Source organism: Mustela lutreola, chromosome 3 (assembly GCF_030435805.1).
Source record: "Mustela lutreola isolate mMusLut2 chromosome 3, mMusLut2.pri, whole genome shotgun sequence".
In the NCBI taxonomy this organism is placed as follows: Eukaryota; Metazoa; Chordata; class Mammalia; order Carnivora; family Mustelidae; genus Mustela; species Mustela lutreola.
The window spans coordinates 87,081,636-87,104,572 of record NC_081292.1 but is presented as its reverse complement, the minus strand read 5'-3'; the positions used below and the strand labels follow the sequence as shown (position 1 = coordinate 87,104,572).

The window sequence follows — 22,937 nt, the reverse complement described above, 5'->3', positions numbered from 1 at the left end:
ACATCGAGGGTATGGGAAGGAAAATGATTTCACCTGATCTGACTAGGAAGTGGTTGAAGCCTGAATTACAGTGCTATAAAAAGAGTAAAGACCTGGGAAATATATGGGGAAAAAATCCGTAGAAAAACAGCAATAATAACTGGCTGCTCTTTATTGATCCAGATCCTGCGGTAGGCAAAGAAGATCTGGTTTTAGCCAGAGGATGATCTCCGTTTGTCTTCATGATCTGGCATTTCCTGCAAGCCAGGCATGGGGCTCTGCACTAGAGCTGCAAATGCTGGGGGAACCTCACTGTCCCCTTTCTCTTCTCAGGGGGACAACGGGCATGTCCATGGTGCAGTGTGACAGGCTTTACCACAGGGAGATAAAAGACTACCAAGGGTAGGTTGGAGCTGGGAAAAGCCACTTAGGAACAGATTTTCAGGGGAGCTGATAGACAAGGGCAAAGCGAAGAATGAGGATGAGTGTGTCAAGTTTCAAAGTGCCAGGAGGCAGCACAGTGCATTCAGGAAACTACAGCAAGTTCCTGACAACCGACAGCTGATCTGGCAGCATCACCTGGGGATGGAGGCTGAGCCGCGGGGTTAACACTGGGGTGAGATGGTTTGTACACTATGCCTAGGAGGTGAGGTACTACACTGTGGGGGCACAGGGAGCTACCGGAGGATTTCAAATATCAGAATCGTAACCATAATAGAGTATTTAATTGCATCCTAGCTTTCATCAAGGGTAACATGCACTATAGTTTATGCTCGACTAAGAAAGAGAAATGCTATCAATTAAACTAGGATATGTCATCAAGTGCAAGGTGAGTGCCACCTTAAGAGATATTAAAATTGCTGGGGGAGGACAACTCTTAGAACAAGTAAACTGTGGTACTAGAATAATTAAGAAAGGTCGAACACTTGGATCAACAAAAAAAGTGATTATTCCTTACCATGTGCCCCAAACTATATTAAGTCTTAGAACAAGAGACGTTCTCATCTTGATTCCCCGCAGCTGTTAGATCCAAGGTACAGAGGGCAGTAGCCAACGACCAGCAGGCCCCAAGTGCCATGTGCAGACTCTAAGAGCAACTGCCTTTGAGAGAGGAAACGGTTGGGAGTGGGCTTTCTGAGGTAGAGAATTACTAGCTTCGAAAGTAGAAAAACTGACACAGAATCGGAATTGATGCCCCTACATGACAGAGTTGGTGAAACTTCCCTTCTCAGAGATCTTGAGGCTCCTCAGAAATGTATTTTTCATTTTGGACGTAACATTCAGGATAAATATGATCTGTTCGAGTTCCTGGTTCTCTCATCAGGGTGTTTCTTAGGCTTCACTGGCACAAGAAAAGGGTTTTGATAGTCCAGGGTAAATCCTGACAAAAGCAAAGCATGGTATCTATGAAAAACTAACCATTCAGAAGAGAACAACAGATAAAAGAAGGCCAGGCCGACCTGACCCTGCAGGATAGGTAAGGTTGGTCCGGCAACAGGGGTAGAGGGGAAGTGCCCATCTCCTGCTAGAAGACCTAGAGAAGACCCCTTCCCGAGAGACCACCAGGAGAGGAGAGCAGTAGGTGCTGATGATGAAGTGAAGGAGCAGGAGACTGGCTGAGTACAAAGCAAAAGCTGGCGCCTTGCACCGCCCCCTTCACCCGCTCCCCTCCATATGTGTAGCATTCCTCAGTCACCCCTGACTGCCATAAAATGATAAATAGTTAACTTGCAGAAATCACAGTCCTGCAGGGTAGGAATCTTCCTGGTTTGCAAATGTCCTTGAGATTTACAACAAAGAAGTTACCTTACCTTTGATAGCCGGAATGTAACATTTCACCAGGAGACTCCCAATTGTCTTTATGTTAGTGCCTCATTAGAGGGAAAGTGGCCTTGGCTTGATAGTAACCAGGCCTTCAATATCCTGATAGTGCTTTTTTTTCCGCATGCGTGGGCTAACCGGCCAGTTCTGCTTCTGTAAGATTGCTTTGTCTGCTTTCGCGCGCGGGTCCCCTGACCCAATCCACTGACGCCAAGTATGCCTGTTCAAACTATCAATCAATCAGCTCAGCCCCACCTGATACTTGTTTGTATCTGTCTATAAAAATCCTGCACTGACCCAGCTCCGGACCTCTCGGCGTTATCGGCAACGAGCGGCGCAGAAGTCCAGGTTCGAACCTGCAATAAACGACCCTTGCTGCTTGGCTTTGACTCATGTCTCTGGTGGTCTTTTAAGGTGGGGGTAATATTCAGTTGGCAATACATTTGGAGGTCCCACCGAGATCTCCCCTTCAAGCCCACCAGACAACTGGTCAATGGGTCACTGCAACCGATCGGTAAGAAAGCGGGCTTTGTCTTTTGTCTCTATGTTTTTCGTATGCTTTGTTCTTATGTATGTCTTGTGTGTCTTGTCCTTTCTGTGATTTTTCCTGGGTTAGAGTCCCAGGACCTGGGTTAGAGTCCCAGGACGGTGGCTGGCAAATACACTCTGGCGGACGCGCTATAGGGTTGCCAGTGGGCCAATGGGGAGGCTTCCCTCGTGCCCGGCGGGAATGGCTTCTCAGAGATCGTGGGTTCAAGTCCCACCTCAGGGGCCGAGACGGCTTCTCAGAGATCGTGGGTTCGAGTCCCACCTCGGGGGCCAGGAGGGCCTCGCAGAGATCGTGGGTTCGAGCCCCACCTCGGAGGCCAACAATGTATGTCTTCATGTATGTCTCCATGTTATGTCTTCAAATGTGGATATATGTTCCTTGTACTGGTCATGAAGGATACATTCTGTTTAACGGGAGGGTGTCTAACCCATTTGAATCTGAGGAATGCCTGACTGTATGAATGTGTTTGTGTGGCTCCACCGCCTTCGGCTTCGGAGTCTGAGTGGACAGCACCCTGGAGCGTCATACAGCATAACGGTCATCTACTCCATGGAGTAGCCTGGTCCGGGGTTTACACAGATAGACCTTAGCTAAGACGCTCCTAAGTTCCCGCGAGGGATGCGAGCAGGACAGCACCTGAAAGATCCCTCTCCCCTTGTCTGCAACATCGTACATATCGGGTGGGAATATAAGAGATAGGTATTAAGAGCTAAAACCAGATTCAATGAGTCAGCTAGTAAATTTCCTCCTGACATATTGGATGATAATTATGTAAATAAGCCTTCTTCTAGTAAACCCAGGTTGCTGGGCCATCCCTAGCAAAGGGGACTCTGGATTTATTTCTCTCTGTTACTCCTAATAGATGTGGGGGCTTCTCCCTCACTCACTTCCCATGTTAATGGCTATAACTGGAGCCAACTGGGGTTGGTCTAACTCGAGACAGAGACTATAAGGAATATTCCCAAGCAGCTGCCGAAACTCTCTTTGTTTCGGGGAAGTTTCCCTGTGTTCTCTGGCCTGACTTGGACTGCCTAACCCCTCCCCCCTGGCTGATGGGAAAGCATGGTGTCTGCTCCTCTGTTGGGCCTTATGAGCTCTAAAACCGGGAATCATTTCTCTGCCTCCTGGCAGCGCTTTGTTTCTTCTGTTTCCCCCTTAAGTGTTCCTGTACCAACGTGTGTGCAGCCTGCATGACTGGCCTCTAGATCATGCACCACAGCTCCTTCTCTCTTCACTGTCAAGGAGCAAGAAGAGCACCCCCTGGACCTAACACGCCCCACTCCAGATCTTCCCACGCATGTCTCAGGTAAACATTCAAAGTGGAGTGGGCCCAGGTGGAAAGTAAATCAGTGTTGGAACTAAGTTAAGTTTGTTGGTTTAATTAAGATAAGACCTGTCTTTTAAGTTATCAGCAGTAAATGTGAAATTTCGAGATTTACTGAAGGTCAAATAAGCTCATGTTATTTATTAAAATTTGTTAGCAAAGAAATAACTAAACTGAAGGTTAATTGTCTGTCTCAAAGTTCTAATGGGTAATTGCTGAAGTAGCTTTCAAAGTCTTTGGTAATCTGAAAGTTTTAAAGTTTTGCTTGGATGACAAATGGAATTAAATTGTGGACATCTAGGTCTTTACCAAACAGGATAAAATGCTAAGTCGTTAATTATTGGATGTAGGTTTGTGCTTTTGACTTCTTACTGCAAAGAAACTAAGAGTATTTAAATCTGTTGGTAAACTTGTTTGCCACTTAACTGATTCATAAATTTGCTACCTGAAGAATTCTGTTGTGTAACAGTTCACAATTGGTTAATAACTAAAGGTGTTTCTAAGAATACAAAGTTCTGCTTAGTGTAACTAAGACTGATGGAAATAAGGGAAACTCTGTATGTAAGAAAGTAGCAGATATGTAAGAAAGATTTAAGGAATGGGAATACATTTTGATGAAGGTAAGGGAAGGTAATTTTGTCCTAAATGAATGGGTTTTAAAGGTACATTACATTAGTACAAGACTGAAATTCTCTGTTCAAAGGATAAAGTTTTATTAGATTAATTGATCTCCTGTTACGAGAATGTAAGTGATTTTCTCTTTGCCTGCCCAGAAAAACCAGTTTCTATGTTTTGTTTTATCAGGTGTTTAACAACCCTAATTATATTTAGGCATTTGCTTCAAAACTTTCTAAGATTTTAGCAAATGTTGACAAGATTTAAATTGTAAATCTCTTTAACTCGGGCTTTTCCTTGGTATGTGAAGTTTCTCGTGAAATACTACTGAACCAATGATAAACCTTGGATTACATTTGGGAAAATGCTATAACTATTCTAGAGATTCTATGCACTTCCTAAAGTTTTAATGTTTAGAGAGATCATCGCTTGATATTGTAATTATGGAAATGTTATGTATCACAGAAATAACCTGATTTACTTACAGCTAAATTGTAAACTCCTGTTTCTCTTTAGCTCTAACCATATCCATTCTGAGTTTTTGTCATTTATAATTGTTTTAATTCTCTTGTAAAATGAGTTTTATCTTCAAGGAGATTCCTATAAAGGACTTTCAGGACAAATACAGATATTTGATATACTTGAAAATCCTAAAACTGAAATGGGTAAGAATTTCCAAAACTAACTAAAGCCGCATTCACCAGATTTAGTAACATGGGACTAAATGAACTAAAAGATTATAGTGTTGTGTCTCTTAATGTTTTGTCTTACTTTAAACATTGCTGGTTCTCTCTAATGTTTGCTCTTCCAGACCAGGGATACTTCCTCCTAGTTATCTGTAACTTAGAGAGATGTGAAAGTGCTCAAGGCATTCAAATTTTCTCTCTATATGAACCCTCTGAAACCAAAAGGTCTCAGTAAGTATTCTTTCTTCCATGGCAATCAGTCATTTGCATAAGCTCAATAAGAATCTGTTCTCCTTTAACAGGACACCATTGAGAACTGGTTATTTTACCAAGGCTTTGACTGGAATGTCATATTTGAGAAAGACATGCATAGACTCAGATATGACCAGACAGCTTTAAGGAACTAACGTTGACTTTATGAAACCTGGAGCCATAAAGCCCCTTGGGACTGTTGGCCTGATACCTTGCTTACAGAGATCCCAGCAGCCTCACCAGGTGAGTAAAGAATGTCACTCTTTGGTAGGTGCGGAAACTCAGAAGAGGAACTCGCCCAAATCAACAGGTATTGCAGGCATGCCTGATGGCAAGTACAGGGCTTGGCTTCTGGCCCGGAGAGGCTACTAAAAGTTCAACCCAGAGATTCCTTATAAGAAGTTCCAGCAAAGCAGATTCTAAAAGATCTATATGATCACACTCAACTGTTCTTGCTGAGCTTATGTAAATAATGGGCCAAGTTTGTTAAAACTGGACATGTTTCACAAGTGTATTAGTCTTGATTTGGCTATCTCTGTAAATGAGGGTTATTTTAGAGAGAAAAATTGTTTTAGTAACACATCTTTATGGATGTTAAATTCTAGATTTGATTGTCTTTAAATGTTTGTTTACCTAAGCTAAACAATTTGAGGTAAACTTCAGAGAAGATACACAATAGCTCATTTAGATGATCTTCTTGCTTTTTTATTTTGTGGGGATATTAGTAGAACCCCTTCACACATAATTAAACAACTGGAAAATGGGATTGATTCCTTTACAATTGTATAACTTAACTAACACCTTATGTGTGGCTGGGATAATGAAATTGCCTCAAAGCCAGCCTATTGCACTCCATAGGATTAATTATGGACTTGTGGAGACAATGGATGACCCCACTTTGTTTATGAGTGGATTGTATGATGCATTGGGGACTCCCCTTATCTCTTGACAAGTATTCTCACTTGCCAGTGATCCTCTGTAATCAGGATATTGTTAAGGCTGAACCACTCAAAGGTCTTCTTATTGGTTTCATCCCTTAGTCATATTTATCCTAGAGGCCACCTCTGTTGAGGTGCGATTGCAAACAGATGCTTTAGCTAAGCATAGAACAGCCCTCATAAAAGGAGCCTCAAAGCTCACTATGGAACAGTCCCTGACTGTAATAACTTCACATCAGGTCCAGATTTGTCTTAGAAGCCAAAGGCCACCAATGGATTATAGAGGCCATCTAATTAAATATTGGACTATGCTTATAGATATGCCAGAAATAATACTTAAAATTTGTCAAACTTTAAACCTAGTTACCTGTATGCCTGAACTTGACCATTGTACTTCTTTCTCTATAGAGCAAAAATGTTCAGAGGTTATTGATCTTACTTACTCTATTTGTCCAGATTTAGGATGCCCCTGTTAAAAATACGAATGACAGTTGGTTTTCTGATGACAGTAGTTTTCATAGAAAGAATAAGAAAAGCTAGGTGTGCCATAGTGCTCACTTGCACTTTGTAATTGCCAAAGCCTAAGAATTAACATTTATACTGACTCCAAATATGCTACATGCCCATGGAGCTATTTGGAAGAAAGGGGATTGCTATCAAGCCATAAATCCCCAATCAAATATTGGCCTAAGTTTCAAAACCCTCCTTATCGCTATACTAAGGATGGCATATACTAAGGATGGCATATACTAAGGATGGCATCTGAGATACATATCTGTGTCTTACACCCACGATTGGACAGCTCAGTCAGAAGGCAGCTTTATGCTGGGAACAAAGGAATCATACGAGTGGTATTGGGCAAATAACACACGATGTCTAGGATGGCTCACTAGAAATGTATCCCCAAATAATAGTACTTCAGGCTACTGACTGGTTTGCTACTGACTGGGCAAGGCGACCTGGCATCAGATGGCCAGCTCCAAACGGAACCCACTGGATATGTGGAACCAACTTGTGGCCCTGGCTTCCTCCAGGGTAGATAGGTCGCTGTACTTTAGGATTTGCCTGAATTCATGGGTGCATTACTAAAACCATTACAACCCCAGCTAATCTCCCCAACTTGAAATAAAGATGGACGCGATCTCTTTTTAAATGGTATGATCACTTAGCATCCATTTTTGTTCCATCTGCGGGACTAGAGGATGTCATGTGGCATGTAGAAGCCTTTAATAAATATACTACAAAGGCACTCAATGATTCACTAAATGGCATCTCCCTACTTAATACCGAATTGTCACAGATACGCAAGGCAGTCCTACAAAATAGGATGGCCTTAGATGTCCTGAAAGCAGCCCAGGGTGGCACATGTGCAATTATCAAGACAGAATGTTGTTTGTACATCCCAGACTATCACAAAAGTATCACAGAACTAATTAAGGATATGAATGCCCAGATTAAGGCTCTACAAGGTCCCTCTCTCTCTTTTAGTGATTGGTTAAATTCCTGGCTTGGAGGAGGGCTATGGCCAAATCTCCTTTTCGGGCTTCTTATTCTTATCGCCTTATTAACCTTAATATGTTGCTTTGTTCCATCTTTCTCTACTTGGTGCCAGACTCCATTGCTACAATGACTACACCACGACAGACGATCCTTATTGTACCCGAGGACGCCTCTTCACTGTCAGCGCTGGATTCAGCCGCCTCCACCTTTCGTAACTCCCTTATACATTCCTACCCTGATCAATATTGACCCCAGTAGGTAGGGACAGCTCTACGCCCCCATTCAGCACGAAGAAGTTATAGAAGATGAGACCTTCCACCTTCAACCCCCTTAAAGATTTAAGGGTCAAAATTGTTCAGGGGGGAATGAAGGAGCAGGAGGCTGGCTGAGGACAAAGCAAAAGCTGGCGCCTTGCACCCCCCCCCTTCACCCGCTCCCCTCCATATGTGTAGCATTCCTCAGGCACCCCTGACTGCCATAAAATGATAAATAGTTAACTTGCAGAAATCACAGTCCTGCAGGGTAGGAGTCTCCCTAGGTTTGCAAATGACCTTGAGATTTACAACAAAGAAGTTACCTTACCTTTGATAGCCAGAATGTAACATTTCACCAGGAGACTCCCAATTGTCTTTATGTTAGTGCCTCATTAGAGGGAAAGTGGCCTTGGCTTGATAGTAACCAGGCCTTCAATATCCTGATAGTGCTTTTTTTTTGCATGCGTGGGCTAACCGGCCGGTTCTGCTTCTGTAAGATTGCTTTGTCTGCTTTCGCGTGCGGGTCCCCTGACCCAATCCACTGACGCCAAGTATGCCTGTTCAAACTATCAATCAATCAGCTCAGCCCCATCCGAAACTTGTTTGTATCTGTCTATAAAAATCCTGCAACGACCCAGCTCCGGACCTCTCGGCGTTATTGGCAACGAGCAGCGCAGAGGTCAGGTTTGAACCTGCAATAAACGACACTTGTTGCTTGGCTTTGACTCACGTCTCTGGTGGTCTTTTAAATGGGGGTAATATTCAGTTGGCATTACACCCCCTCTCAAACATTGTTTATTTCTGTGAATGCTTTTCCTAGTTGGTTTCAGGGCCAGAGCACTCTTCATGGGGAATGGGGGAAGGGCAGGACCCGAAGAGAGACCTAGTAGACTCTGACCTGAACCGAGAGATAGCCTCAGGGCTCAATCTCAAGAGCCTGAGATCAACCCCTGAGCCAGAACCCAGAGTTGGGCACTTCACTGAGGGTGCCGCCCAGGTGCTCCTCAGCTGTTGTTGACCCATTTCTGGAGACGGGCGCCTGCGTGGCTCGGTTAGTTCAGCGACTGCCTTGGGATCAGGTCATGACCCCAGGCAGGCAGGATCTCCTACCACCTCTCGCTCCCAGATCCTTGGGGAGTTGGCTTCTCCCACTGACCATCTCCTCTCTCATGCTCTCTCTCACTCATTCTCTCTCCATGAAAGAAAGACGAGCTTTCCAAAGTGTCTGGAGCCTTGTTGGATGGGCTTGAATGTGGTGGATCTCAGTGAGTTTTCTCATCGCATGCAGACACCTTGAGGATAGCCATGTCTTTCTAAAAGGATCCCTTGTTGTTCTGCAATGGTTTCTTTCTCTGTTCACGGATCGGGTGTCTTTCCATTGTCTCTTCTCAAGACCTCGGAAAAGCAGCCTTTGAGGATTCCTTTGGGTACATACGGACTAGCCCTTTAGATCCTTTCACTTTCGACAAAATCTATAATAGCCTCTGCATCCCCCTATGTAGAGTTTATTTTTCACTGACCTATCCAGGTCTTTTCTTTCAATAGAATTTCAGTCGTTCATTCTGAAGGTCATTGTTGAAAAGTTAAAGGTGAAGTCTACTAACTCGCTAGGCGTATTTTCTTTTTCCCATCTATTCCTTCCTCCCTTTCTATCTATACACATAGATATATATAGGAATACATATGCACACACACACGTGTGTGTGTGTGTGTGTGTGTGTATGTGTTTATGCATATGAAGTATCCCAGTCCTAAACCCCAGCACCTGGGAGCATGACCTTATTTGGAAATAGGGTCCCTGGAGATGTCACTAGCTAGCATGAGGTCATATTTGAGTAGACTGGGCACCTAATTCGGGAGGACTTGTGCGCTTCTAAGAAGGGAGAGTGCGGATACACAGATATGCACTGAGGGAGAAGGCCCGGTGAAGAAGTCCAAAGCCAGAGCAACGCTTAAAGCTGGAAAAGGGGCCTGGAGTAAATCCATCCACAATACCTACAAAAGGAGCATGTTCTACCAACACTGTAGCCTCTAGAAATGTGACACTGTCCACTTCTGTGGTTTCAGCCTCCAGGCTTCTGGTATCTTGAAATAGCAACCCTAGAAAACTTATATATATATATATATGTATATATATACATATATATATATACATTTATTTATTGATTCTTTTACCTAATAAAATATTTTTTCAGAATCTCAGTCTTCCTTCCTTTCAATAGAATGTTATTCACATTCTTTTGGTGCCTCCTGAACAATTCGACCACGTCTACCTCTTCAATTTGCATGAAAGTTATTCATACCTAACGTCGTGTGCCATTTCTTTAAAAACAGTTGGCATCTTTTTGCAGTTTCCAGTGTTTTTGGTTTGAGTATCTGTTTATAGGCTGATAAAGGTAACTTTCATCCTACTCTTTCCTTCTTGTTTATTTCTTTCTAGGAAAGTATATTTACTACTCTTTAAAAAGAAGGACCTAGAAAAGCAAAATGGTTCTTCTTTGTATGTCTACATTCCCTTTCCCCATTTTTTGTTACCTCTCTTTAATGTCTCCCCCTGCTCTGAGGCACTGCATGTTTTAAGCAGCCTCAGGCAGGCATATCTCTTTCTGAACGTCAGACTGACGCTGAGTACACATACGGAATAAGGCATATTTTGAGTCTTTGTATAGAATCGTTCCTCTATTGCTTTGCAATGAATTACCCCCAAACTTAGCAGCCCAACCTATATATTTAAGTACTTATGATCTCACACCGTTTCTGAAGGTCAGGCACCTGGAAGCTGTCGAGCTATGTGTTTCTGCCTTGAGGTATCTCATGAGATTGCCATCAAATAGCCAGCTGCAGCTGTTTGAAGGACATGTGATGATGGACAGACCTCAATTCTGTGCAGGTGGCAGGTGTGGAGGGCTTCAGTTCCTTGCCACCCGGGTATCTACAGGGATACCTGCGTTTCCACAAGAGCTAATGATAAATGAGAAAGAGAGAGAAAGGGAGGGAGTGAGAGGGAAGGAAAGGGGGAATAGAAGAAGAAAGGAGAGAGAGAGAGAGAGAGAGAGAGAAAAGAAAGAGAGGAAAAGAGAGAGAGAACAAAACAGAAGCCTCAGTGTCTTTCATAACCTAATTCTGTAACTGATTTACCCCCAATTCTGCTATATCCTGTTAGTCACACCAGATGTGGGAGGGTACAACACACATGCAGATACTGGGATGTGGAAATCTTCGTGGTCCTCCCCGAGGCTGGGTAGCACACTGACTTGTGCTTTTCCCCCCACACAATCTAACATCTTTGAAATTGGGATACATCTTACAATCAAAGGTATAGCATGGTTTGAAAGGCAAAATTCCCATTTAACAGCATTTAAATCGTCGTAAGCCTTATCATCATGATTTGAGAATATGCTATCCTGGGATATTCGGGCTTTCAGGAGGCTTCCTGGCTCCTGGCAGCTTGCCTTGACCCCAGTCTCTCACGGCCCCACCTTGACAGTCCACTTGCCACCTGCCAGATGTGCTCGGCTCCTGTCCTGTGCCCTTGCTCACCACACCACCCCTTCTGATGTGCCCTTTTCACGACTAAATGATCACACCAGGTACTGAAGCCTCCAGAAGATTTCCTGGACCATCCGGAAGCATCACAGTCTTCTCTTGCTATAGGATTGTCTATAGTCCTAGCTACTGCTTCCATCCATTCATCAGTGCTTATGCTTCTGGTCTTGTAGACTTGCTGCACTTTCTGTGTAATAAATGTTGCTGTATGCATTTAGCCTTAAAAGCAGAATTTCTGGACTCTTCATAAAACATAAAGTCTTCCTTCCTCAGGTGAAACTGTAAAACTAATCCGGCACACATCAGTAATGGACAGCTATCCAAGAATGCACAAGCTCACTGTTATAAACCGAAGCTGCAAAGATCACTGTTTCCAACATTCATCAAACTGATGAACATTCCGTTCCCTACAACTTCAACATTCTAAGATTTGCTTAGACAAGGCTTTGAAGTGCACCATCGCATAGGATGGGGAAGGGGTGCCTGCTCTTTTTTACTCGCAAAAATAGGGGTTCTGTCCAGTCACTGTGTTAAGAATAAAAGGTCAGTACTTCGTGACACTCTTGTAAGTGGCTTAATTTGTTGCCCCTTTTTTTTTTCAGGTTGAATTCCAACAGGTGAATTGATGTTCTCTATAGAAAGCAGGTTGAAAAGGGGGAGTGGATAAAATGCATGAACTTCCATTGAAACCCAGTAGACAAGATTGTCAAATTTGAGGATTTTCTTTCAGTTATTTGACTGCTCTGAAGGAAAGCTGTGCTGGACCATTGCCAGGAAACAGTAGGAAAGACCCAGGCCCATTCTTTTTGGCGGCAGGCTGGAAAGCATTTCTATCATTGCATGTATGTATGGGAAAACAAATCATCACTCTTGCCTCACATTATATCCAAAAATTAACTGGAAATAGATTGTAGACTTAAATGTAAAGGCTAAAACCATAAAACTTTCAAAAGAAAATGCAGGGGGATATCTTCATATTCTTGGGGTAAGCATGGCTGGATCGGGCCAGGTACACTATTCCCTGGGCACCATTTTTCAATTCAGGGCACAGGAAGATTCAAGACTATTTTGGTCTTGAATCTAAGCCATGCTGACTCATCTAGCCCTCAATACCTATCACATTTGATTGAACTCGGTTCTTATCTGTTGTCAGTCTAGGTTAGAACCCAGAAGGATGGTTCATTGACACCTTCCCTGATCTCTAAGAGCACAGAGTCTAATATTCTTCAGTTTTCCCAGACTTGGGAATAAGTGCCTTGCGGGGACATTGCAAAAAGGTGGATGAGAGGTTGTCTACAAAACACCCAGGTCTCTAGGAGGAAGACACCTCAGATTCACAAGGGTCCACTAGCATAACTCTTTTTCCCAAGAATATGTTCTGACCTGTTGCCAAGAACCTGTCTTTGATCTGTCTCAGGATGTCTGTGTTTAAACGCCCAGAGTTAATGATTGGGTTGGTGGTTGACATGAGGGGATGGTCACTGAACAAAGGCACCCCACCTATCTTCTGCTCTCTGACTTCCTCCCTCTTCTCCAGGTCCCCTATAGCATGTGACAAGCAGAATTAGCTCACATAAAGCTATCAAAGAACTCTCTCATTAACTTAGCCCCCAGGTGTCAAAAGAAACAGCTTAAGTCCCTGAAACATGAAATGAAGATGTGTCCCCACCTTAACGATGTAACACCCCTTCCCTCACATGATGCACACCGTGGGAAGCTCTAATCACATCCATTAGGGACCAAGTTGCTGAGCATATATCAAAGGAATAGGACAGAAGTGAGGAAAGATAATTATGTTTAACAAATGAATTAAAACAATTATACAACCACCCACTGAGTACAGAGCTTTTTGAGCTCTGCTTCAAATAGGATATGAAAAGAATCAGCTGAGAAATCGTATTGCAATCAAAACTGGTCAGCACTTTCAGAGAACTTTTTTCTGCAGGATCAGAATGCAGATATTATTGGTTAGAGAAATCTAAAAGGTGCTCTCTTATCAGATATCTTGTGAACCTACAGTAAATGATTCCCAGTAACATTAAAACCCAATAATAACTGTTTCAAGACATTAAAACCCCACTTCTGATGGTCAGTGGTATCGTTTGTCCTGTTTGTTGTAATTTGAAACAGCCAGCATCCTTTGGACACTCTTCCTACCTCTGAGGAATTTTCCCATGTTGACTTTCTACCCCAAGAGAAGCCAGAAATTACTTTGCAAATGATACAAGGTCTGCCCATCAGATGCACCCACATGAGGCTCTGATGGGAGAAGAAGAAGCAAGCACCAAGTAGGTAGGATCTGTTTCTAAGGATGGATGCAAAAGACTGGAGTTCTCTGAGCAGCCATGCCCACGGTTCCATCCAGGGTCAACTGTTGGGGTATCACTGCACTATCTCCCCTGGGCAGTCCTGCGGTGGTACAGCCCCAGAACCTGGCATTGGCCCTCCGGGCATTCTTCAAGGCCTTTGATAATGTTCAATAAAGTTCTTTTCTGTTCAAACTAACTACACCATTGGCTGATACACATTTTGCTTTTCAGAAGTAAAGAATAGGGGAAGAACTCATAAGTGCTTTGAAAACTGTAAAAGACTGTACCGATCTACGGGAGCAACTACAGTGCTTGGCTTTTAAAGGCAAGAAGCAGCAACCTATGCTTGCAAATAAATAGACCACTCACAAGCTTGTTGAATGTTTGGAATTCTACAAAGTAAAACATGGGTCATGGGATTAATGTTGTAGATGTCCCTTCATAGCCAGATGGATGATGAGTTGGGTTTTCAGAAGTTTCCAAAGCTACTCTTCGTGTAGGAACTAACTGAGGCTATTTCTGTCCCCATGCTCTGACACTGGACATTGTCCTTTGGGGGGCAGATAGCAGGAAACCCCAAGTTGGTGGGACGATGCAGGTTTTCAGTCCGGGCCTGGCTTAGGTCCCAGCCAAGAGCCAGCATGGCCCTCCAGGGACATCACCCACACTCCTTCCTTTGTTAAGCTGAATAATCTTCCATTGTAATTTATTTATTTATTGCATTGCAATTTTATTTATTTATTTATTTATTGCATTTCATTTATTGATATAATAATATAGCATTATAATAATATTTCATATATTATATGTAATATATCATATCATTGGCTCTCTCCCGTCTCTTCCCATAAGGGCACTAATCCCATTGTTAGGGCCCCACCACCATGACCTAATAATCTCTTAAAGGCCTTATCTGTAAATGTCATTACACTTGGCACTTGGATTAGGGTTCCAACATATGACTTTTTTTTAAAAGATTTTATTTATTTATTTGACAGATAGAGATCACAAGTAGGGAGAGAGGCAGGCAGAGAGAGGGAGGGAAGCGGGCTCCCTGCTGAGCAAAAGCTCGATGCAGGGCTCGATCCCAGGACCCTGGGATCATGACCTGAGCCAAAGGCAGAGGCTTAGCCCACTGAGCCACCCAGGCATCCCTCCAACATATGACTTTTGAGAGGGGACACAAACATTCGGACTACAGAAGAGCTATATTTTTTAAATTATTTTTTAAGAAACAGGAATAATTAACCAAAAACCATTAATGTAAAAAAAAAAAGATAAAAGTACATTGTATTACTGTAGACTTATTTTGTAACTGCTAATATTCACTTAATATAATCAATCACCTGGGATGATTAAAAAATGTGGACTCAACAGCCCTGGCTGACAATTTGAGTCGGCATCTAAACTGTATCTGTGTTTTATTTTGTGTGTACGTGTATTTTGTGTCTTGAGAAAAATCTGATTACAGAGATAAGTAACTGTAGATAAAGGCTGACTCGTGACAATTTGCCTTAAAATCTCAGAGCACCCCTTAATTTAACCCAAAGTCTTGAAGAAAAGATATCTTCTCTTTGTACTCAGGGGTATTTCCTATCTGAACCCAGTTCAAGTACAAATCCCCCAAAAGGCCAGAAGTTGGGAGATCACAAGAGATGTTGGAACACAGGAAAATAAATGAGCTAACCAGACAAGCTGCAGGTAATTAAGAACCATTAACCATGAGAGAAGCAGTGACATCACTCAAAATTAAAACCAAGTAGAGTTTAAAAGTTTAGCTACTTTACTAACTAGCTGCAATCAGGGATGGCAAACAAAGACTAATTCAAAGTAACCTGGGAATTAATCATTTAAAACTTACCAATAATCTGAAATTAGTAGCTTTAATGCTATGAAAATTACATGGAATTTGGAAAGATTGAAGTTCTCTAAGCTGCCAAGAAGTAAAACACTCCTTCCCAGATACATGGACTTATAAAATCACTATATACTATCTCCACGAGAAGCAGAATCCCCCAGAACCATCACTCTGTAATGATGAGAAGTACTAAGAGGGCATATGAAATTTATGAGCTCTGCCCTGAAACATGTCCCATTTCATTGAGACAAAAAAACAAAATAGTTAAGCACTAATCTGCACACTACATAGGGGTTGAAAGACATAGAAAGTTTGTGCGAGCTCACGTATGTGTGTGTTTCCAACCATTCTTGAAAAACAATGGACAACAGAGATGAATAAATGTCCCTGTATATCCCATAAATATTCCTCAAATATTTATCATGCAACTCCAGCTCTGCTCTAAGACCTGGGGACACAGTCATGAAAAGAAAAGACAAGGTCTCTGCTTTTAAGGAGCAGATATTCTAATGCAGAAATGAGAAAATAAATATGTAAACAAACATTATATTAATGAACAGTGATCAAATAGTGATTAATGAATAGTGATCACAGCTAAAAAGAAAACAGGACATAGTAAAGGTCTGAGTGACAAATGGGATGTATTTTAACTTGGATGAACCAGGAAATATAGAACAATGAGTTGAATCCAAATGACACAAAGGAGCTAGCCACAGGAAGTGTGGGAAGAGTGTTCCCGCCCAAGGTATCAGCATGTATACAAAAATGTCCTTGGAGCTCATCCCTCCAGCACCTGCTCTCAAATCTCTGACCCAGCTAGGTGGGGACATAATCTAGGACTTGTGTCTTCCAAAACTCATTCTAAATCTTTGTTCGGTGACTAAATTATTCAAGCTTGAGAAATTAAAAACATATGCTAACAAGATCTTCCCACCATCTACAGAGAGATCATCTTAAAAGCATCATGAAATAGTAACACTGAAATTCTAAAAAACTTCTGTTCTAACATTTTAATCAATTTTATATCAAACTCCTTTGTTGAATTTATATACCCATTTGACATATTTATGAAGAGACAAAAAAAAAAAAACCCTACATTCCGTAAATGTATTTATCCATCTAACAAATATTTGAGTACCTAATTACACTCTATTCCAGCTGATGTCTTCTCTTTATCTCTTTTTTCCCCTCAATTTAACACCAATCATAATCTATGTAGGCTTTTAGTTCGCTTTTCAAAATTAATTTCTTGAGCTATTTAAAGGAATTATCCAGTGCTAGAGTTCTCGACACTGGTCACACATTAGAATCACTTAAGGAACTTTTTTTTTAAAAGATATTATTTATTTATTTGACACACAGAGAGATCACAAGTAGGCAGAGAGGGAGGGAATCATGCTCCATGCTGAGCAGAGTGTCCCATGCAGGGCTCGATCCCAGGACCCTGAGACCATGACCTGAGCTGAAGACAGAAGCTTAACCCTCTGAGCCACTAAGGCAGCCCCTCACCTGAGGAACTTAAAAACAAAAAGCCCAAAGGGCACCTGGCTCATTCAGTCACTGGAGCGTGCAGGTCTTGATCTCAGGGTTGTGAGTTCAAGTCCCATGTTGGGTATAGAGATTACTTAAAAAAAAAAGAAAGAAAGAGCGAGCCCAAGCCCCAGTTTGTGATTAATTTGTTTAAATGTTTCAAGAAATTTGATGCTAAATGTTGTAAGACTAGTTAAATAACAAAAAGATATATTTACATAATACTTCTTGCTCTCAAATTTTGAATAAAGAACTTACTAATAATCAATAACTTAGTAGGCCAACATTTTATTTAAATAAGTTTTATGGTACTACAAAGACTGAATTAGAAAATCGAAAGCAAGGAGAAATGGGCATGGTGTGAACACGGGGAAGCAAGAGAAAGCAAGAAAGTATGTGACCGGGAAGCGAATGCTTAGCTCTGAGATCCTTCTCTGAGAGAAGGACAGATTAAAACCTAAAAAGAAAGAAAAGAAGGATCCCATGCACTCAAGGAAAGAGAAGTCCCCCAACATCCCTCCTGCTTTTTCCAATATAAACACACAGCTGGGCCGACTTACCACATCCTGGTTGGTACCGACTTTATCAACTTTTCTATTTAAGCCAAACTTGACCAGTCAATGATGGACGGGCTGTGTGCCAAGTGTACCAGTTGTACAACTGACTGTGTAATGGCTGAAACTGAGAAACCGGGGTGAAAGTATCAAGAGGCTCTAAGGATTGAGAAAGAGCCAATATTCAAACGATTACCACGTACACACAAGACAAACTATGCAGATGACTGCTCAGTACGGAAGAAATTCAGAGTGTTACACTGTGGCATCAGCTGACCCAGACCCAGAAGATTGCTGGAGTTCCCATCATGGACATCTCTAACCATATAGATGACACGGAGCAAATGCCAGATGAGGATGGAGCCCCTCACTCCTATGTCTTAATAGAGTTCCTCAGCTCTCCGTTACCAACTTTTCCTGTTGCCAGTTCATACAAGCAATTCTCCTTACCCAGTTCCTCTGTTCTGAGCTATGGCTAAAGACACTCATTTTTTTATGTTTTGAAACTGATTATCTTGTACCATTTTACTTTTTGTTGCATCTTTTTATAAATCAGATGACCGCTCACAAGACAAAAAAAAAAAAAAAAAAAAAGGAATGGAAAGGAAAGATCAAGCGGGAGGACAACAACAACAAAAAAACAGTTCTTTTTTGCCGGGAACCCTTCTTACAAGTGCCAATCAGATAAACTATATCTGATGTTACATCGTCACAACCCCTCTATCATCAGGGAAAGTAGTTCACATAAGAAAATTTCTCTATAAAATGAGTTCCACGCTTACATTCCATATTTGGCTAATTAGAATTTCATTACGATGTCTGTCTCAAACTGATGCAGAAGAGAATGGAATCTTGTCATCAAGACGTGACATCAAACTAAGAACCCACAGGGTAAGCACTCAGCTCCTGTGATACGAAGACAGCTCCTGGGGATGGGCGGCCCTGGGCAACAGTAGCTGACATGCGGGCCTGCGGCTATCTGCTGTCTGTTACTCTTCCCTCTTCCTCCTCTGTCAGCTGCTAGTCAGCTGCTATCTCCAGCCACCGCCAACAAAGTCCACCTCAAACAGCCATCACTTCCCTCTGGTCCCATTTACCGTAGCTAAGCTCCAGGCCAGGCATCCAGATCACCAGCCCTGTGGGAACTTCTTCTAAGGTAAGAGGTGGCCCTATTGGTGAAATGCAGGTGCCAAGGCATGCGGACATTGTGCCATCTTCTGCGCTATTCTTAATGTTTTGATTGTCCCACTTCCCTCAGTTCCCACCTGTGGCCTCTGGATAGGAACATATTACAGTAGGATTTCCAAGGACTGATGCGTGGGGGGTCAGGAGATCTGGCCTCTGATTGGCCCCAACTAGCTGTGTGGCTTTAAAGGAAGTCATCACACCTCAGGCCTCAGTTTCCTTATCTGCAAGCCAGGATGGACTGGAGTCTTTTCAGAGGAGCCGGCAAAGATCACATAGATAAGCACCACCTCATTATACTAACAAGCAAACAGAAGGCCGGAGGCGAGTGATTTGCCCCAAGTCAGACATAAGCAGGCAGAGAGCAGAGCCGAGGATGGGACCCACATCTGCAGGTCACAGCTAATCAGCCAGCACAGTACAAACAGATCTGAGCAGCTGCTCATTCTTCCCCTTTTCCGTTTTGTCCATCAGAATGCATGCTCCCTGCAAACAAGGACACACAGGACCTGCTGCCTGTCTCAAAATTCCCAGTTCACCCAATTAGAACACAGAGGAGCCTCAAGGACTTACCCCCCAACCCCCACACACGGTTCTTTTACCTATGGAACATGAGGGTACATACATTCACCGTCCAGAGGGCTCCTGCCTTCACTTCTCATGGAAAAGGTCTTCATGTGCCTACCCGGGGTGCCAACGAAGCCACAGGTTCCAGAGAGGAACTGACACAGAGAAGTTCAAAGGAGGCAGACTGGCTCAGCACAGAAACAAACTGTCTACCAAGGAAAACTACCCCATGGGGGACTGATTCTCTTTGAAATACGTTCGAGTGCGTGGGAAAATGGTTTTTCAAGAGCTGGTGGACTGACCAGTCACCTGGTACATACAAGATCACATCCGCATTCTGACAAGAGTGGCTTGCCTGCAGTGTAGACCAGGGGCCAGGAAGACAAGGAAGGCGCATGGAGACTGGGTGAGAAGCTTCTACGGTGTGATGGCAAGGGCGCACTGCAAAGGTACAAGAAGAGATGGAAAGAAGTATATGGACTCAAGAGGTTTAGGAAGCGAAATCCACAGGACTTGGTGTGACAGACTAGATTTTGGAAAGGTGACAGAGTAGGAGTTGACTTCTGGTTTCCCGACTCCAGGCTAAACGGATGAAGTGTTTACTGAGAGAGGCAATAGAATAAGAAAGGTGGTTTTCAGTGGAGGAAGTGCTCATGAATTCCTTCTTGAACCTGATGAGTCTGAGGGGCCACAGACACATCCGAGAAGAAAGGTCAGCAAGTCCGATACACAGAACTGGTGCTCAGGAGGCGTGTGGGCCAGAGACAGGAATCTGCCTTACCTGCTGATAGGTGGTCATGAAGCTGCACAAAAGGTCATCTAGGGAAAGAAAGGAACACGGGGCTGAGCCCATAATTAGCATTCAGTGGCTACCAGGACCATGACTTTGCACAGGAGACACATCAGACAGGTAGAAGAAAGACAGGAAGCAATGCAGAGCATTTGGTCTACTGCGATGTCGAGTAAGGAGACAGAGAAAGGTCGGGTGTGCTGACTTAGAAACAGTTTTGGTAAGAACTCTTTAGTGGAATGACAGGGCCTGAATGGTGGAAGGTGGGAAAGTCAAGTCAACCCCTGAGCACTGGCTGTGATGCACGACAGTGACAGGGCAATACCTAGAGGTGGGGCAGTCAAGTGGGAGAGAATCAAACAGGAGCGCATGATGGGAAGGAGTGCAGGGGAGAGGATCCTCGCAGGCTCCTGGAAGGGCGGGAGGGCATGGACTCCGTGCCAGAGTGGAGACTGAACCCGAGGAGGAAGGAGAGCCCCTCCCCGTACCAGGCGAGGAGGAGAAGGGGACAAATACAAGAATGGGATCATGATCAGCAGGATGGAGGAGGTCCCGTGGGATGGCTGCTAATTTTTCTGTACGACTGGAGATGAAGTCATATGTTGAGATGGAAGAGGAAGGCTACATGTGATGTCAATAGCACACCCATGTAAATGGTCTAATTTATCTGTTATGCCACTTTCTCCCCCTACTACCAATACCTTATGTCCTGCTCATCTATTATTTGGCTGTCAACCCAAAGGATTTTCGTATTTCTAAGCCGACAAAGTATGATGTTGCCAGTGCCTCTGCCCCAGGTGACCCTTCCCCATCTGCCATTCCTGCACTTTGATCACCTACCTCTTTTGCATACCTTTCCCCTTCTATTTCTCGTTAGATCTCATAAACATGACTTTTTAAGTAGTCTCTTGCCACCAGTCAGCTCAAACTCAACAGATATGACCATGCAACTTCCTGCTGTAAACCTGACTGCAGCTCTACCATGAAGACTGCATCAACGTGGACCCCTCAATGTATGCAGTGTCCAAGGTGCAACCCGCAGCCCCACCCCATCTCCCTTTCTACCATCCCAGTCTCATTCCAAAATGTGCCAAACAAGACACCTATGTAGAAATACAACCCCGACAGCAAGCTCTCCACTCATTTCTGCCTCGGAACTGTAACTTAACATCTCTCTGACGGAAACACAAATTGCATATAACCTTTATCTCCAGCTCCCACATAGAAGATCAATACCACTTTACACAGAACAGCTGTTCCATGTATTTTCCTTCTATGTATGAAGGGGTCACGTTCATTAACACTACAAATTATACATTATATTCAGAAATGTCAGAGCCTTGAAAGAATATGGAATTGCTGGCATTCTAGCCACTTTCCCAGTTTGCTCTCTTCCTACCTCTAAGTCCTACTTTAGAACTGCTATTTTGAGATTTCTATTTTCCAAAGCTGCTTTGACCAAAGGCATTCTGTCAGCTCAGAGTGAGAAAGATGGCGGGGTGAGGAAGTGCGAGAAAATGCTAGTGTTAGGCCCAAAGAAAGCCTGACGAAGTCCAAAGACAGACAAGCTAAAGAGACTTCCGTGCTTTGACATTCTTTAAGTCTGTGTGTGTGCCTTTTCTTCTTCCAATGACCTCTCTCCTCATCAAGTGTCCTTCGTTAACAAAAGGTTTCTGGATCAGAGAATTCACTCTGTGCTCTCCTTCAGACACTCCATTCAATTTACACCTTTTATTACAGTGGCTTAACATCACCATACAAGAACAAGAGTACAATATACCTTCGTCTAGACATCCCTACATATTAAAAATGATATGGCCGCACCGCAGAGGATCCAGACATAAGCACTTTTAAAGCCAGAGTTTGGGAGATGTGATCTGAATGCAAGTATCAAAAAGGAACTAGCTGGTTAACCCAAAAAAGAAAAAAACATATTGTGACTTGAAGCCATAAAAAAGTAAGAAATTCAAACTCTTTTCAGAATTTTAGGTACCTACAGAGCCAAAACTTTTTAACACTGAAACCAGCTACTAAATCCCAATCCTTAGAAATTAAACATATACGTTTTGATAGTTTAAGTACAGACCCAGAGGGATACAGAAAACAGATAAAGCTCCTCCTGGCTCTGATTCAAACCTTGGGACATTTTCAAGGCTATGTCTGATGAACCTTTCCTGTCAGTAAAGTCTTTTCAGTTTAAATTTCTATTCTGTAAGTTTATGTCCTACAGTTATCTGCTGCCAGCTTCAGGCTGACCTCACCAAGAGAAGTAGGGCAACTTTAGAAAAGGAGCTTGGTATGCTTTGTAGTACTGGACCAGAACCAGTAAGGACAGTACAGTCTTTCAGATTTCTCATTCCGGGAGCTTAAGACGAAAGTCAGGCATAAACGTTAGGTTAGGTGCCTTTTTGACCCGATTCCTGGTAAGTACGTGTGTTCAGAGATGTGTTCAACGCACAGTCGCTGAGCTTCTAGGCACAAGGCACTGGGAGGCTTCTGTCAGGCCGGGGGAGCGGCGGTCTGACTGTGCCGCACGGTACCAGAGGCGGGTCCTACGGGTCCAGGGCTTTTACGTTTAGCTCAAAACCACTTGCCCTGAACTTTCAGGCCTTTTCATTCAATGTGCACGATTTCACAGGAGTGCTTTCTCCAGGCTGCACCTAGCCCACCCGAGGCCAT

At 43.1% G+C, this 22,937-nt stretch overlaps 1 pseudogene; it reads left to right on the top strand.

Annotated features, from left to right (window-relative positions):
• The first annotated feature begins 2,293 nt into the window (after positions 1-2,293).
• Positions 2,294-22,857, top strand: LOC131827872 (rRNA-processing protein FCF1 homolog; annotated as a pseudogene).
• The last annotated feature ends 80 nt before the right edge of the window (positions 22,858-22,937 follow it).